The sequence below is a fragment of the Suncus etruscus genome, chromosome 11 (genome assembly GCF_024139225.1).
Source record: "Suncus etruscus isolate mSunEtr1 chromosome 11, mSunEtr1.pri.cur, whole genome shotgun sequence".
In the NCBI taxonomy this organism is placed as follows: Eukaryota; Metazoa; Chordata; class Mammalia; order Eulipotyphla; family Soricidae; genus Suncus; species Suncus etruscus.
In genome coordinates this window covers 51,152,296-51,165,711 of record NC_064858.1, presented here as the reverse complement: position 1 = coordinate 51,165,711, position 13,416 = coordinate 51,152,296, and the positions used below count along the sequence as shown (strand labels likewise).

Genomic DNA, 13,416 nt, shown 5'->3' with positions numbered 1-13,416 from the left:
ACCCCAAACTAAAACAATAGGACTGAAAAAAACTATGAAGGTGAAATGAAAACCTCACTGAAAAGCCTCTCCAACAAAGTAAAAGCAGCTGAGGACCTAATCAGTGAAATGGTAGATGAGATGCATAATAATTCCATACAACAGAAGACACTGGAAAAGAGCCTTAAAGCAAATAATCAGACAATGAAAAAATTCCTCAGAGAATGTGAACAGATGAAAATAGAAGTCTGTGATAAACTCAATAGAAACAATATAAGAATCATTAGAATCCCAGAGACACAGAAAGAATCAACAGTTAAGAAAATTATTGCAGGGGCTGGAGAGATAGCATGGAGGTAAAAGCGTTTGCCTTGCATGCAGAAGTTCGGTGGTTTGAATCCCGGCATCCCATATGGTCCCCCGAGCCTGCCAGGAGTGATTTCTGAGCATAGAGCCAGGAGGAACCCCTGAGCGCTGCTGGGTGTGACCCAAAGACCAAAAAAAAAAAATCATTGCAGAGAAACTCCCAGAACTAAAGAGTGCACGCAACCAAATTCTACATGCCCGAAGATGAACTAAAAGAGATCCAAAGTAAAGTTCCCTAAGACACATCATAGTCAAAATGATGAATCCACCAACGATTATAAAATACTGAAAGGAGCGAGATCAAAAAGGAAACTTACATTCAACAGAGCATCCTTAATATTACAATAGATCTGTCACAAGAGACCCTCAAGGCCAGAAAAAAGTGGTGGAATATAATGACAAAAATCAACGACATAAATGCTTCAACTAGAATACTTCACCAAGCAAGACTCACAATCAGGTTTGAAGGAAGCATACATAGCATCACAAAAAAAAAAAAGAGCTCAGAAACTTTATAGACCTTAAACTAGCCTTAACAGAAAAACTGAAAGGTTTACTCTAAGACAAGACAGACCAACAGACACACCAAACTCCTACACAAAGATGAAACTAAACCCCATGATAATTATCTCTCTCAACATAATGGACTAAATGCACCAGTAAAAAACACAGAATGGCAAAATGGATCAAAAAGATGAATCCAGGGCTGGAGCAATAATGCAGTGGTAGGGCATTACCTTCCACACTGCTGACCCAGGACAGACCTTGGTTCAATCCCTAATGTCCCATATGGCCCCCCCAAACCAGAGGCAATTTCTGGGTGCATAGCCAGTAGTAACCCCTGAGCATCACCAGGTGTGGCCCCCCAAAAAATAAATCCAACATTATGTTGTCTACAAGAATCACATCTGAATAGTCAGAACAAACATAGACTCATAATCAATGGTTGGAGGACAATCATCCAAGCAAACAACTCCCAAAAAAGCTGGAGAGGGGGGCCAGAGTGATAGCACAGCAATAGGGCCTTTGTCTTGCATGCAGCTGATCCAGGACAGACCTTGGTTCAATCCCCAGCATCCCATATGGTCCCCCAAGCCAGGAACAATTTATGAGTGCATAGTCAGGAGTAACCCCTGAGCATCATGGATGTGGCACAAAAAGCAAAAAAAAAAAAAAAAAAAAAAAAGCTGGAGAGGCTATCTGAATAGCAGATGACACAAAATTTAGACTTAAAATGCTATAAAAGGGGGCCGGAAAGATAGCATGGAGGTAAGGCGTTTGCCTTCCATGCAGAAGGTCATCGGTTTGAATCCCGGCATTCCATATGGTCCCCCATGCCTGCCAGGAGCAATTTCTGAGCATGGAGCCAGGAGTAAACCCTGAGCACTGCTGGGTGTGACCCAAAAACCACAAAAAATGCTATAAAGGACAAATATAGAATTTTGTAATAATCAAGAGATATGTACAAGAAGAAGAAATCACACTCCTAAACATATGCACACCCAAGAGGGACCAGCAAAATATTTCAAAAAATTTTTGACAAATCTGAAAGAAGACATCAATAGCAACACAATAATAGTGGAAGACCTCAGCACTGTCCTGTCTCCCTTTGATAATTCAAGCAGGATAGAACCAAACAAAAATATACTAGCTCTAAAAGGATAAATAGAAGAAAATGACCTAGTAGATATTTATAGAGCTCTCCACCCACAGAAAACTGAATACACATTCTTTTCTAATGGACATAGGTCATTCTCCAAGATAAATCACATGCTGGTCCATAAAACATACCTCCATGAAATCAAGAGGACAGAAACTGTACAAACTACCCTCTCAGATCATAGCACACTGAATTTTAAAGTGAAATATAAAGTAACACAGAGAAAAAACTTTAGCATATGGAAATTGAACAGCTTACTATTGAACAACCAATGAGTAGGAGATGAAATCAAAAATAAAATCAAAACATCCCTGATACTAATGAAAACTAAGGCACAAATTATCAGAATTTGTGGGACACAGCAAAAGCGGTACTAAGAGGAAAATTTATAGCTTCACAAGCACACATCAGGAAGTAAGAAACGGCATACATCTTTTTTTTTTTTTTTTTTGGGCCACACCCGTTTGACGCTCAGGGGTTACTCCTGGCTATGTGCTCAGAAATCGCCCCTGGCTTGGGGGGACCATATGGGACGCCGGGGGATCGAACCGCGGTCCTTCCTTGGCTAGCGCTTGCAAGGCAGACACCTTACCTCCAGCGCCACCTACCCAGCCCCAGCGGCATACATCTTAACTTAATAACACAACTTATAAAATTAGAAAGTTATAAACAAAATGAACCAAAAATAGGTAGGCAAAAGGAAATAACAAAGCTGGAGCAAAAATTAATAAAGTGAAAATCCAAAGAACAATTCAAAGGATCAGTGAAAACAAAAGTTGGTTCTTTGAAAAAATAAAATCAATAAACCACTACAAAAGCTCACAAAGAGGGCCCGGGGAGATAGCACAGCGGTGTTTGCCTTGCAAGCAGCCGATCCAGGACCAAAGGTGGTTGGTTCGAATCCCGGTGTCCCATATGGTCCCCCGTGCCTGCCAGGAGCTATTTCTGAGCAGCCAGCCAAGAGTAGCCCCTGAGCACCGCTGTGTGTGGCTCAGAAGCAAAAACAAAGAAACAGAGAGAAAAAAACTTAATAAATCAGATTAGAAATAAAAATGGGGAGACCACTACATATATACAGAGATTCAAAGGATAATCAGAGACTACTTTGAGAAACTCTATGCCATGAAACAAGAGAACCTGGAAGAAATGAATAAATTCATGGACTTATTTTTGGGGGGGGCCATACCTGGTTGACGCTCAGGTGTTACTCCTGCCTATGCACTCATAAAATGCCCCTAACTTGGGGGGATCATATGAGATGCTGGGGGATCGAACCATGGTCCATCCTAGGCTAGTACTTGAAAGGCAAATGCCTTACCTCTAGCACCACCTCTCCAGCCTCAAATTCATGGACTCTTAAAATATTCCAGGGTTGAACAAATACGACCTGGCATATCTAAACAGACCCATCACTATTAAAGAAATTAAACTGAAAAAAAAAAGAAATTAAAATGGTAATCAAAAGTCTTCCCAAAAGCAAAAGCCCAGGCCCAGATGGATTCACTAGCAAATTCTTTCAAACCTTTCTTTTTTTTTTTTTTTTTTTTTTTTTTTTTTGGTTTTTGGGCCACACCCGGCAATGCTCAGGGGCTACTCCTGTCTGTCTGCTCAGAAATAGCTCCTGGCAGGCACGGGGACATATGGGACACCAGGATTCGAACCAACCACCTTTGGTCCTGGATCGGCTGCTTGCAAGGCAAACACCGCTGTGCTATCTCTCCGGGCCCTCTTTCAAACCTTTCAAGGGGAACTACTCCCAATCCTTTTCAGGATCTTTCAGGAAATTGAAGAAACAGAAACAATCCCAAATAGTTTTTATGAAGCTATCATCACCCTAATACCAAAAGCAGACAGAGATGCTGCAAAAAAGAAGAAAAGTACAGACCAATATCCCTGATGAGCACAGATAAAAAAATTTCTCAACAAAATCTTACCGAATGGGATCCAATGACTTATCAAGATAGTCATATACCATAATCAAGTAGGTTTCATTCCAGAGATGCAAGGATGGTTTAACATATGCAAATCAATCAACATAATACACCGTATGAACAAACGAAAAAATAAAAACCAAATGATCCTTTCAATAAATGCAGAGAAAGCATTTGATGATGTCCAATACCCATTCATGTACCTAAACATAATAACAAGATGGAAATGGAAGGAACTTTTCTCAATATAGTAAAGGCCATCTATTACAAGACAATGGAAAATATTATTCTCAGTGGAGATAAACTAAAAACCTTTCCTCTAAAATCTGCTATAAGACAAGGCTTCCCCCTCTCACCACTCCTATTTAACATAATACTGGAAGTACTTGCCATAGCAATTAGGCAAGAAAAAGATATCGAGGGTATTCAGATAGGAAAGGAAGAAGTCAAGCTCTCACTGTTGGCAGTTGACATGATAATATATTTAGAAAACCCTAAAGACTCTACCAAAAAGCTTCTGGAAACAATACATTCACATAGCAAAGTGGCAGACTACAAAATGAATACATAAAAATTAATGACCTTAGTATACACAAATAATGATAGAGAAAGAAATGGACATTAAAAAAATTTCATTCACATTAGGGCCACACAAATTCAAATACCTTGGAATCAATTTAACTAAAGAAATGAAGAACCAGCCCATCGGCTGCTGTCCCCGAGGCGGGAGGAGCCCGAGGGGGCGTGGGCCCCGCATGGATTTTATATTGGAAGACATGGATCTTGCTGCCAATGAACTCAGCATTTATGACAAACTTTCAGAGACTGTTGATTTAGTGAGACAAACAGGTCATCAGTGTGGCATGTCAGAAAAGGCAATTGAAAAATTTATCAGACAGCTGCTGGAAAAGAATGAACCTCAGAGAGGTCCACCGCAGTTTCCTCTCCTTATAGCTGTGTATAAGCCCATTGCCACATGAATCAGTGCTTTCTAGAGCTCATACCTGGCGCTCACTCATTCATCACATCCGACTGGTGTCCTTACCCATTACTAAGAAGTATGTGTCAGGAGATAAGGTTGTGCCTCTGCATAGAGGTGATGAAGACAGACCCGTTCCAGATTTTTACCCTTGGTCGACCAACACCTGTGAGCAGAATGAGTCATACCCCATCCCTGCCAACTGCACTGGCTGTGCCCAGGAATTACCCCTTAAGGTTATGCTCCTAGAAGATACCCCAAAGAAATTTGAGAAGCTCCATCCTCTAGTGATCAAGACGGGTCAGGCCTTGCTATCTGAGGAACTTCAACACATCCTTTGCCAGTACCCTGAGGTGACAGAAGGCTTCACGGAAGGTTTTTTTCACCAAGTGGTGGCGCTGTTTTCCTGAACAATGATTTCCGTTTCCTTATCCTTGGAGAAGACCTCTGAACAGATCAAAAATTTTACAAGAAGTTTTTCCTGTTTTCACCTCCCTGCCATTTCCCAAAGATGCCTTCTTGAAAAAATGCTTCCTTTTTCAGCCGGAGCCTATTGTGGGAAGTAAGATGCATAGGATGCACGACCTGTTTATCATTAAGAGTGGCAAGGCCATGTTGCAGCTCATCCCCTCCTCCCAGTGCCGAAGACACTGCCGGTCTGTGACAATGCCACTACAATCAGGGGATATTGGTTATGCTGGAGCCATCCAGTGGAAGATCTACATTGAAGCCAGAGGGGTCCAGCCTTTGATCATCTGCGATGGAAACACCTTTACAGAACTTTAGGGGACAGTACTATATAAGAACAACTTTGAGAGCTGAAGACCTGATTCAAAGGGGAAAAAATAAAAACAGAAATTATGAAACCACTTTCTAGGGGTTGGGTACTTAGCTACCTTCCCTGCACATGCATGTGAAAGCCTGTGTGCTGAAGGCCATGCCCGTGATGCCCATGAGAGACTGCTCTTTCAGCCTTTTGGCACCACTGCCAAAACCAGGCTGATTCCTTCCCTCACTTGCATGGCATGAGCCCCTCTGCTGTCATGTTTTATGGGCGAACCTGCTCATCCTGTCATCCTGGCTACATTAACATGTTTTTGTTGGGCAGCTATGGCTAATAATAGATGTCACTGCAGTTTCCAGGCAGAGCAGGGTCTAGAACTAACTAGTTCAAATAAGATCAAATAACCTCAAACTGCATTCAGTTTGAGAACTTCTTTCCCAAGTTTATGGCTCCAAGAGCCACAGTGATGCCGGATGGACTCTGATCATTGAAGTGCTGATCCATTTCATATGGCATCATTTTTCTTCACGTTATCATATTTTGATTTTGTTGTTTTTCGGGGGAGGGGGCACCAAGGCTACCCTTGGCAGTGCTACAGTGCCAGAGATTGAACCCAGGCCCTGTGCATGCCAGGCATGAGCTCTAGTCTATCAGATTCTTTTGCCATCAACCCCCAGCTCCCTTTCCACCTCCCTTTGTATCCAAAATGGTTTTCCAAAAGTTGGGTTCCTGATGCCCACCCTCTTCCTGTCATTTTCTGGACCTTTTTCTACTGAGTCGGCACTGCTCCTGTCAATCATGTTGCTTTGACCAAGTGTTTGGAGAGGGGTGTTTATCAGCTTGCTGGCCTGGTGTGAGGGAGCATCTCTGGGTTTGTGCTTTAGGATGTAACCTTCTGCAGGGAACATGCTTTACAGATGTCTCAGGCTGATGTAATGTGTTTGGGGAAGGATTTCTGGATCCAAATGTTTGCCAGCAGGGTGTTCAACTTTATGATCTTCTGTTTTAAAATGATTTCTCTCTTTGTACTGGGAAACAAGGTGAGGATTTTGTTTTTGTAATAATATAAAGCTCTATATTCTTTCAAAAAAAAAAAAGAAATGAAGAACCTATACAAAGAAAACTACAAAACCCTGATCCAAGAAACAAAAGAGGACACAAGGAAATGGAGACACATACCCTACTCATGGATTGGCAGGATTAACATCATTAAAATGGCTATACTCCCCAAATTGTTGTACAGATTTTTTTTCTTTTTTCATAATAATAATTTTTATTTTTACCAAAGTGGATTACATATCTTTCACAGTACTATTTTAGGTACATAGTGACATTGAATCAGGGGAATTCCCACCACCAATGTTGTCCTCCCTCCACTCCTGTTCCCAGTATGTATCTCATATCCCCTTCCTTTACCCTCGGGGCTGCTAGGATAAGTGGTCCCCTCTGTATCTAGCTTGTTGTAGATTGGTTATCGATTCTGTTGTCGTTGGCTTTGGATTTGGTGTTGAAGTCTGATCATTTTTTATTTCTACTTAATGATCATACGAGTGTTTGGTCTTGGTACCCTCCATTATTCCCCCCTCAATTTGTGAGGCAGAACAAGATGGTTCAAGTTATGTGGTTCTGTTTGAAGAAAAGAAAACATATATAATGGGGCAAAAATCAAACAAGCAACAAATGGATGGAGTCCTTCTAGAGGCTATAAATATCAATTTAAGAGGAGAAAGGGAAAAAGAAAGAAAAACATAACAATACAAAAAGAAAAATCAAACAAAAAATCCAAAAAGCACCACAGCAATAAAGACAACCACCACACAATAACCACAGTCCTGAAATAAAAACAAAACAAAGCAAAAATATGAGGAAAAAACAACAACAATAACAAAACAAAAAACTTATTTTGTGCTTTTTTTTCTGCATAGGCACAGTAAATATTGGAGAGATTAGAAAGCGAATTCTCTTGGCCTAAAAGATACAAGGTTTCTCTGCCCTTGAAGTATACTGTCATGGGAATAACTACAGACTCCATACATGTTCCTTTACTCTCACCTAGGTCCTTTTGTGGTGAATGGAAACCTTCCGCTCCATCATGGATGATAAAATCAGACCTCTATCTAGAGATCTTGGTATCTGCACAGGTCAAAGGATGGAGCCTAGAATGGAGTCTTTCTTTATGGTTCTAGAAGTTCTGTTCCATCACTGTTGTTTTAACCAGTCTTCTGTAGTTGGTGGTCTTGGATTTTGCACTGATCCTAGGACAAAGCCTAGAATAGAGCCTTTCATTATGTTTCCAGAAGATCTGCTCAGTTGCAGTTGTCTCAGTCAGACCTCTGGAATTAGAGATCTTGGTTGTTGTACCCAAAAACCAAAAAAAAAAAAAAAAAAAAAAGAGGTAGTATTATATAGGTCTTAAACTTATAAAAAAAATATAGGCTTCCCCATTGTCTTTTGAGATATTCTTGTGGGGGTAGAATCCAGGGAGCATTTTCATCACACACCATAGTCTTCTTGAGTTTGAGAAATTATTTGTGGTAGAAAGGGCTCAGATAAAGTTCTTGCACTGGATATCCTTCTGGAGATGAGTCCAGTATCAAACAATAGTCCACATTGGGGGGGGGGCGGGGGTTAACAAGGAGGACCACAGAGCATGAGTCAGCAGGGAGATTGGTTGTAGTTTCCTGCGGTGGGATGAGATGTTGGACTGAGTGGGTGTCCCTTGGCTTGGGAGTTGGATGATGGTTTATTGGGGCAGGAAGGAGGTCGGTCTTGATATATAATGGGTTAAGAACTGAGGGTAAACAGCATTAATAAGTTGAAATATTGGATAGAAAATGGAGTGTAAAGCAATAATAGGATTTCTGAGGTGGGGTGGGGGGATAGTATATAGGAGGGGCTATATACACTATAGGCATGGATTGTTTAAAGTTTAGGTTTGGCTCCCTCTATGTACTCATGCCCACATAAAGACATATATTAGTGATCAATTCTTAAGATGTTGTTAGAGGTCTGACCCTAATAGGATGGGTCTGAACTCTTAAGGACTAGTTAAAATAAATACTTAGCTTAGGTATAGCTTAAGAAAAAGAGGAAGGGAGAGCAAAAGATAAGAAAGAACAGAAAAATAGGTATATATAGTAAAAATAAAGTAAAATAATTAATAAATCAAATAAAAGATATTGGGTCAGTGCATCAAAGTTGGGAGGTTTTCCCAGTTTCTGGGCATTTCGTCAGTGATGGGGTTGGGCCTTGCTAAATGAAAGTTTCAGAGTTAGATAATGGCTGGAGCACTTTAGGATAAAATAGGTTTCGCATCTCGAGTACTAAACAATATGTTAATGAGGCCTGCCTATGTAGGTGGCTTCCCCTATGTAGTATGTGTCTGCTGCATCTTATGATCGAAGTGCCTTTCCTAAAGAGAACGTAACAGTGTGGGTTTTATTTGACATAGATTGAGTTGATGATTATGAGGAAAAAGAGGAAGAAGAAAGGGGAGAAAGAAAGAAATAGGATAAGAGAAAAGAGAGAGAAAGGAAATGATAATTTTCCCAAGTGTATTCTATGAGTAGGTCCTGTAATATGTCTGTGATTTGCAGTTAACTGTTTCAGTGGTCTGAATGATCATATGCTTCGGATCCTAATAGAGGACATAAACCAGAGAAAAAGAGTATATTGGAGTGTTTTATCAAGATAATTTTCATAGTGCAAAGTGAATATGGTAGCTAGTATAACTGAACACAGAGGTGTCACAATAGAGTGAGTCCACCCTTTGTATCCAAGAATCTCTGTGGACAGAGAAGCTGAGAGGTTATTTTATACCTAGTAAGATTAATGCATTAAAACACATTGTTAGGAAATGCTGCCACTAGAGTCTCTGGCTTCCAATCATATTCTTCACCTGAATCTGTGTATAAGCTCCCTAAGACATTATTATATGTCTTTGTAGTAAAAGGTTGATTACCTACCTGTTCACTCTAAACAGTTGTTTCCATTGTTGCTGGTTTCTTTATGGTATAATGGAAAGTCAAGGCTTTGTTTTGTTCCTCATCCACTTGTTTTGAATTCTGCTCCCAAGTAAATGCTGACAACTACAGTGCTTGGAGTTTCTACCCTATTAGACCATTGTATTTGTTCTTGGAGTATTACATGTATATATGGTGTATATTCTAAGTACCTCAGAAAAATGCTACTATTCTGCATTTATTCTTCATCTTCTGGCTTACTTCATTTAACATGAACATTTTGTAGATCCATGTTGCTGAAAATCCATGATTGTATCATTTCTAACTGCTATGTAGTATTCCATTGTGTATAAATACCACATCTTCATGATCCATTCATCTGTTGTTGGACTTCAAGGCTGGTTCCAAATCTTGACTATTGTACTGAGTGATGCGATAAATAGTGGAGTACATACATTCTTTGGGATGAAGGTCCTTCCAACTTGGAAATAGATACCCAGGAGAGCAATTGCTGGGTCATATGGGAGCTCAATTCTGAGTTTACTGAGCACTCTCCATGCTGTTTTCCTTAGGGGTTGGACAAGGCAGCATTCCCACCAGCAGTAGATGAGAGTTCCTTTCTTACCTCATTCCCGCCAACAGAGATTGTTCCCATTACTTTTGATGTGAGCCATCCTCACTGGTGTAAGATGGTACCTCATTGTTGTCTTGATTTGAATTTCCCTAATGATGATTGAAGGTGAGCATGTTTTCAGGTGTCTGTTAGCCATCTTTCCATCCTCCTTGGAGAAGTGTCTGTTCATTTCTTCTCCCATTTTTCTATGACTTTATTAGGTTTTTTAGAGCTCACCTTTTGAGTGCTTTGTATATCCTAGAATATCAGTCCTTTATCTGATGTGTTGAATGCAAACATTTTTTCTCATCCCATTAACTGTCTCCTAGTATTAAGTAGGGTTTCTTTCGCCATGCAGAAACTTTTTTGTTTATTGTAGTCCCATTTGTTTAGTTTTGATGCTAAAGTTCTTGCCATTGGCATTCTATCCTCAAGGACTTTTTGATATATAAGTCTTGGAGTGTTCTGCTATTTTTTCTTCAATAAACTTTATAGATTCGAGTCTGATTTCAATGTCTTTAATCCATTTTGAGTTGACTTCTGTGTAATGTGTGAGGTATGGATCAATTTTTAATTTCTTACGGGTGGTTATCCAGTTGTTCCAACACCATTTGTTGAAGAGATTGTCTTTGTTCCATCTCAAGTTCTTGACTCTCTTGTCAAATATTAGTTGACTGTATATTAGGGGGTTTATCTCTGGATATTCTGTTCTAACCCACTGGTCTGATACTCTGTCTTTGTTCAGTACCATTTTGATCACTAAGGCTTTACAGTAAAACGTCAGGTTAGGTAAAGAGATGCCACCCAGCTTCTTGTTTTTCAGTATGTATTTGGCTAACCTGGGTCTTTTGTGGTTCTAGATGAATTTTATAATTGATTGTTCTAAGTCCATAAAAAATGATGTCTGAATTTGGATAGGGATTGCATTGAATCTATATAGAAGTTTAGGTTAGACACTTTGACTATATTGATTCTATCTATCCATGAGCATGGGATGTTCTTCCATTTCCTCTTCAATTTCTTTCTGAAGTATTTTGAAGTTTTCATGGTATAAGTCCTTCACTTTTCTTGTAAGATTGACCCCTAGGTGCTTGATATTTTTGGATACTACTTTAAATGGGATTGTCCCCTTAATCTCTTTCTCCTCTACTTCGTTATTTGTATAGAGGAATGCTACTTTCTTTTGTGTATTGACTTTGTAGCCGGCCACTTGGCTGTATTGGTTAATTGTTTCTAGGAGTTTTACTGTAGACTCTTTAGGGTTTTCAATCAGGGGTCTCAAACTCGAGGCCCGCGAGTTGTTGCGGCCTCCCTACAACATTTTGTGGCCCGCGACTGGCCTTCAAATATGTGATTTTTATTCGGTAAGCGAATAATCATGAATACTGCGATATTTGAAGGCCAGCCGCGGGCCACAAAATGTTGTACAGAGGGCCGCAACAACTCGCGGGCCGCAAGTTTGAGACCCCTGAAGCTTGTGTTCCTCTTTCCCTATCTGGATTCCTTTGATTCCCTTCTCTTTTCTGATTGCTATTATTAGGACTTTTAAAACTATATTGAATAAGAGTGGGGAGAGTGGACAGTTTTGCCTAGTTCCTAACCTTAATGGAAATGCTTTCAGTTTTTCACCATTAAGGATAATGTTGGCTGTGGGTTTTTCATAGATAGCTGTAACTATCTTGAGGAAGGTTCCTTCCAGCCCTATTTTGCTGAGTGTTTTCAACATGAAAGTGTGTTGGATTTTGTTAAATACCTTCTCTGCATCGATTAATATAATCATGTGAGTTTTGTCTTTCTTGTTGTTGATGTGGTGTATGATGTTTATTGATTTGCATCTGTTGAACCATCCTTGCATCCCTGGGATGAAACCCACTTGCTCATGGTGTATAATCTTTATGATGTAGTGCTGGATTTGTTTTGCTAAGATTTTGTTGAGGATTTTTGCATCTATGTTTATTAGTGAGATTTGTCTATAGATTTTTTGGGGGGGTGTTTGGACCACATCCATTTGACACTAAGGGGTTACTCCTAGCTATGCGCTCAGAAATTGCTCCTGGCTTGGAGGAACCATATGGGACGCTGGGGGATCGAACCACGGTCCATCCTATGCTAGTGCTTGCAAGGCAGACACCTTACCTCTAGCGCCACCTTCCCAGCCCTTATAGTGTTTTTTTCTTGGCAGTGTCTTTGCCATCTTTGGGAATGAGTGTGATATTAGCCCCATAAAAGGAATTAGGAAGGATTCCTATCTTTTCAATGTTTTGGAAGAGCCTGTGGATCAGTGGCAGTAATTCTTCTCAGAATGTTTGATAGAAATCACCTGTAAAACCATCTAAACCTGGACTTTAATTCTTGGGGAGTTTCTTAATTACTGATTCAATTCCCTCGGATGTAAATAGAAAGCCTATTTAGGCTTTCTACATCTTTCTTATCCAGTCTTGGATGATGATATTTTTCCAAAAATCTGTTAGTTTCTTCTGGGTTCTCTAACCTGACTGAGTATAGTTGTTCATAATAGGTCCTCATGATGTGTTTAATTTCTTGGGGTTCTGTTGTAATCTCTCCCCTTTAATTTGTGGTCCTATTTATTTGGGTGCTTTACCTTTTATTTCCTTATTGGCTTCTTTGTCATTTTTGGTTAGTAGTTTTTCTTCAAGTTCTTCTATGTGATTCTCCAATTGTGTAACTCTGCTATTATGGCTTGCTAAAACATTTTTTTATTTCCTTTAATTCCATTTGTATGGATTATCTCATGTTCTGTAAAAGTTCTTTAAGTTGGTTGATTTGTTCATCTATGGATTCCTTGAACTTGCAGGCTAGTGATTCTTTGATTTCTTTTACAATGGCCTCTATTGTTGCTTTTAGGTCCTCATCTATTAGGCCTGAGCATTTTGGTGGACTTGGAAACTTGATAGGATTTCTCTTTATATCCCCAGTTGTTAGTGTCTTCCTTGGTTTACCCATATTATTTTTTTGCATTTGGTGATTTGGCTTGGAATGTAAAGCCTTCAGATTTCAACTCTCCTTTGTCACCTGTGGTGTGGGGCTGGGTCTCTTCTCTGGATTGTGGTTCTAGGTGGGCATGATGGCTGTCATCACTGAGGTTTGGCTCTGCCCACAAGCCTCCTCCCATACTATCTGC

At 40.0% G+C, this 13,416-nt stretch overlaps 1 protein-coding gene and 1 pseudogene across 1 annotated transcript in view; one reads left to right on the top strand and one right to left on the bottom strand.

Moving 5' to 3' along the window:
- The window catches only part of CFAP54 (cilia and flagella associated protein 54), a 443,326-nt gene that overhangs the window by 353,036 nt on the left and 76,874 nt on the right, over positions 1-13,416 (bottom strand). The gene's annotated exons all lie outside the window — the stretch shown is intronic.
- LOC126021948 (bombesin receptor-activated protein C6orf89 homolog) lies at positions 4,643-5,767 on the top strand (annotated as a pseudogene).